At 40.5% G+C, this 5,124-nt stretch overlaps 1 non-coding gene across 1 annotated transcript; it reads left to right on the top strand.

The window, feature by feature from the left end:
- The first annotated feature begins 3,761 nt into the window (after nt 1–3,761).
- Nucleotides 3,762–3,900, top strand: LOC123568554 (U4 spliceosomal RNA). Its single transcript, XR_006691917.1, has one exon. It is a non-coding gene; the product is annotated as a U4 spliceosomal RNA (small nuclear RNA).
- Nucleotides 3,901–5,124: the final 1,224 nt, after the last annotated feature.

The raw sequence follows: 5,124 nt of genomic DNA on the forward strand, positions 1-5,124 counted from the left end.
TCAAGCCGGTGTGTGTTTGGGCTCAGAACTCTCCTGGAGTGATTCACCTCACTCTCAGTGCAGCTGAGGCTGTTGACGTCACTCTTAGCTTTCCAGGCTGTTAAAATATCAATCATATCAATACACAGGGAGAAAGGAGAAAACAGTTCGGCCTAATGGATTAATCATGTTCTTTTGAATATCCCCTAGAATACGAAGAACTGAAGCTTTCCTCAAGATATCCTTTAGGAAAACTAACAGCTTCAAGGAGAAGAACCAAGATAAGTGGCCCAAGGTTGGTTCCCAGGGAAAGCAGAGAGGATTCAAGATGTGGATGTCTCAGAGCGCCATGTGAGCGCATTGCTTCCATGAAACAGCAGTTGGTTGACCCAGAAAAGGTGCAGAGAACAAGAGTTCTTGAAGATTATTGGTTAGACTGAAAACTGAAATGTGACATGATTTTGAGTATTTACTGGAGTATAAGAAAAAAGAATCCGTGTGACTTTGATGGTTGCAACTGATTTAGTACCAGTGAATTATATTTATTTCTCCAATCACACTACTTAGTTCTGCAATGACTAATATTTATATAATTAAAATAACGTAAATATCGTTTCTTGGCTTGCAATTTTTAGAATCAACTTCTGGCAGAGCACCAAAGACCTAGTTAATTTACAAAACAGAACGCAAACATTATAAGATGGGTGCCGTGAAAGTTACAGTAGCATTAACAGCAGTCGGGCAAAGATGGGGAGAAGGGCAGGGTGAGGAAGGAATAGCAAGATCCTCATGTTGCCAAGGGGAGGCTCAAGAGGAACGGTCTGTTAATGGAAAAAGAAACAGCAAAGTTATAAAGGGAAACAAACCAATGGGAGAAACTATTAATATATATGTTGATAAAAGACAAGTCTTGGAGGGTCGCAGAGGAAAGAGTGTAAGAAAACAGCCTGTTGCAAGGCAAGAGTAACGCCACCTGAGGTGAAATCACCATCAGGATTGATGTTTGACTCCTGAATACCAAGGTATTCCCACAGTCAGGCCAATAAACAATGCCTGTAGCGTAGACAACTGTTATAAAAATGCTTATCTAACTTCCCCAGTGGTCACGAATTTTGCAGGAGGGTCTGAGACGTGACCAACTGTCCATGTTTTACCAAAAGCAGTTTGCTATATAAAGACTACTTTCTGGAGGGCAAGTACAGGAATCAACCGTCTCTCGGCCACCAGAGATATTGCTTCTGCTTGTTAGTTCCTTTTAAATGTTTCTTTCTTTCTTAGCCAGGTGCGGCGGCTCATGCCTGTAATCCCAGCACTATGGGAGGCCAGAGCAGGCGAGTGTCACCTGAGGTCAGGAGTTTAAGACCAGCCTGGCCAACATGGTGAAACCCCATCTCTACTAAAAATACAAAAATTAGTCCAGTGTGGTGGCGTACACCTGTAATCCCAGCTACTTGGGAGGCTGAGGCAGGAGAATCATTTGAACCCAGGAGGCAGAGGCCGCAGTGAGGTGAGATCGTGCCATTGCACTCCAGCCTGGGCAACAGAGTGACTTTTTTTTTTTTTTTTTTGAGACAGGGCATGACTGTTGTTCAGGCTGGAGTGCAGTGGCATGATCATGGCTCACTGCAGCCTCCACCTTCCAGGCTCAAGTGATCCACATCAGTCTCCTAAGTAGCTGGGACTATAGGCATACACTACCATGCCCAGCTAATTTTTGTATTTTTGGTGGAGATAGAGTCTCACTATGTTGCCCAGGCTGGTCTCAAACTCCTGGGTTCAAGGCATGTATCTGCCTCGGTCCCCACAAAGTGCTGGAATTACAGGCATGAGCCACCATGCCCAGCCTAAATGTTTCTTTCTGAGAAACTGGATTTGTTAACCTCTTTCTTCTTCCTCTCAGTTCCTTTGGCCTCTGGGGGTAGGCTTACCTGCTTACCACAGAAAAAAGAGGTAATGTAAGACAGGAAATTTTGGCCGGGCGCGGTGGCTCAAGCCTGTAATCCCAGCACTTTGGGAGGCCGAGACGGGCGGATCACGAGGTCAGGAGATCGAGACCATCCTGGGTAACACAGTCAAACCCCGTCTCTACTAAAAATACAAAAACTTAGCCGGGCGAGGTGGCAGGCGCCTGTAGTCCCAGCTACTTGGGAGGCTGAGGCAGGAGAATGGCGTGAACCCGGGAGGCGGAGCTTGCAGTGAGCTGAGATCCGGCCACTGCACTCCGGCCTGGGTGACAGAGCGAGACTCCGTCTCAAAAAAAAAAAAAAAAAAGACAGGAAATTTTATTAAAAAAAAAGTTTTTTAATTTTTAGTTTTTTTTTTTTGAGATGGAGTCTTGCTCTGTTGCTGAGGCTGGAGTATTGTGGCATGATCTTGGCTCACTGCAACCCCCACCTCCCAGGTTCAAGCAATTCTCCTGCCTCAGCCTCCTGAGTCTCTGGGAATTACAGGCACCTGCCACCATGCCCGGCTAATGTTTGTATTTTTACTGGAGATGGCATTTCACCATGTTGGCCAGGCTGATCTCAAACTCCTGACCTCAAGTGATCTGCCTGCTTCAGGCTCCCAAAGTGCTGGGAGGAAATTTTCTCATGTTTCATGGTTGGGTGAGGGGGTGTCAATAGATTAATATATCAAGAAATAGAGTTATAAGCCTGTATTACGTAGATAATATGTGCATCCACCCAAAGAATACAGAAAATAGTTAAATGTGATTATCCTGGAGAGCGGGACTGCTTCATGGAGAGCAAGGCTTTGCTCATTTAATATTATTCTATAGCTCAGGAATCAGTTAACTATGACGCACAGGCTGGCTGCCTCTTTTGTAAATAAAGTTTTATTGGAACATAGTCACAGTCATTTGTATAAGTATGTGGATGTATGAGTGTATGAATGACTTTGCATTGATAATGGCAGAGTTGAGTAGTTGTGACAGAGACCACATAGCTTAAATATTTGTCATTTGGCCTTTTAAGAAAAAATTTGCTGACCTTTGCTATAGACTAGGATTAAACAAACAAACAAACCCATATGTATGCTTTATGCTGATTTAAAAAAAAAAATTAAAGTGGGGGAAAGTCTAAACTGCCCACTTTTCAAAGCCCATTTCCAAACCACTGTAGACTTGAACTCTAGGTTATAGAAACCTCCACATAACTTCTTTTCATTCCTAAATTGTCTCTAGTCACATGCATTTGATCCTGGAACTGGAATATTCACCATATTGTTTTATCTAATATTTCCAGCTCTCAATAGCAACAACAAAAATGTGGCATACAAAAAACCATGAAAAACACAGTCTAAAGAGATGAAGCAACCACTGGGACCAGACCACATATGACACAGATGTTGGAGCTATCAGACATTAATTATGATTAATATGTTAAAGGACCTAAAGGAAAAGGTAGACAGCATGCAAGACCAGATAGGCAATTTCAGCAGAGAAATGGAAACCATTATAAAGAATCAAATGGAAATACTAGAAACAAAACACAGTAATGGAGATGAGATGTGCTTTTGACGGGCCCATCAGTATAATTGATAGAGCTGAGTAAAGAATAAGTAAACTTAAACATATTACCCAAAATAAAATGCAAAGGGGAATAAAGCAAAAAAAATCTCAAGACAGTACAGATAATCCAAGTACTGTAGAACAATATCAGAAATATCAGACAGTCTAATATAAGCATAATTGGAATTCCAGAAGAAGAAGAAAGAGAAAATTGGGCAGAAAACATATCTGAGAAAAATAGTGGCTGGAAACTTTTGAAAATTAGTGACAGAGCTTTATGCAGTGGCAGTATCATAGCCAATGAGGTTTATCTGAGGTGTGATTATTGCTAACTGAAAACTTTTCCTAATACTCCACCATGATGACTTGAAATACAGTCAGCACTGGCAATTTTTGACAGTCTGTACAGACACTGAACTTTATAGTTAAAAACTTAGCTAGAGACACAGAATCAAAGATCTAAGAATACCAGAGCACACCAGCAGGATAAATACCAAAAACAAAGAAACAAACATACCTAGACATATCATGTGTAAATTGCTGCAACTCAAAGACAAAGAGAAACTCTTGAAGGCGATCAGAGAAACTAAACATGCTATCTATTGAGGAACAAGGATAAGAATTACAACAGACTTCTGTCAGAAACCATGCAAACCAGAAGACAATGGATTAACATCTTTAAAGTACTAAATGAAAAAAAAAAAAAAAAAAAGGCTGGCAATCCAAACTTCTATACCTACTTAGAATATCCTTAAAAAGATATGAGAAGTGAAAACCTTCTCAGGCAGACAGAGATTGAGGAAATTCATTGCCAGTAAACCTACTCTACCATAAATATTAAAGGTAGATCTTTAGGCCAGGTGCAGTGGCTCACGCCTGTAATCCCAGCACTTTGGGAGGCCAAGACGGGCAGATCACAATGTCAGGAGATTGAGACCATCCTGGCTAACATAGTGAAACTCTGTCTGTACTAAAAATACAAAAAAAATTAGCCGGGCCTGGTGGCAGGTGCCTGTAGTCCCAGCTACTTGGGAGGCTGAGGCAGGAGAATGGCGTGAACCCAGGAGGGCTTGCAGTGAGCAGAGATCGCATGACCGCACTCCAGCCTGGGTGACAGAGCAAGATTCTATCTCAAAAAAATAAATAAATAAATAAAAATAAAGGTAGATCTTTAGGGAGAAGGAATATGATAAAAGTCAAAAGAGCATCAGAAATGAAATAAATAAAAGCAAAGTAAAACATTTTTTCTTTATTTATATTTCCTCTAAAAGATAACTGTTAAAAGCAAACACAGTAACAATAGAATATGTGTTTATAACATACGGAAAAGTGAAATGTATGGCAAACAAGGCACAAGAAACGGGAAGGAAGAATTGGAAATATATTTTTATAAAACCCTTACAATAACTGTGGAATTGCATAATGTTATTTGAAGGCATACTCAGATTATTTTAAAATGTATATTTTAAATGCTAGAGCAACCACTAAAACTGTTTTTAAAGTATAAATGAGATAAAATGGAGTGATAGAAATACTTTAATAGAGGGGATATTCAATATTGATATATTAATAGAAGTGATAAAATTGAATCATAAAATATACTTCTGGTCTGGGCAACATAGGAAGACTCTACC

Source organism: Macaca fascicularis, chromosome 13 (assembly GCF_037993035.2).
Source record: "Macaca fascicularis isolate 582-1 chromosome 13, T2T-MFA8v1.1".
In the NCBI taxonomy this organism is placed as follows: Eukaryota; Metazoa; Chordata; class Mammalia; order Primates; family Cercopithecidae; genus Macaca; species Macaca fascicularis.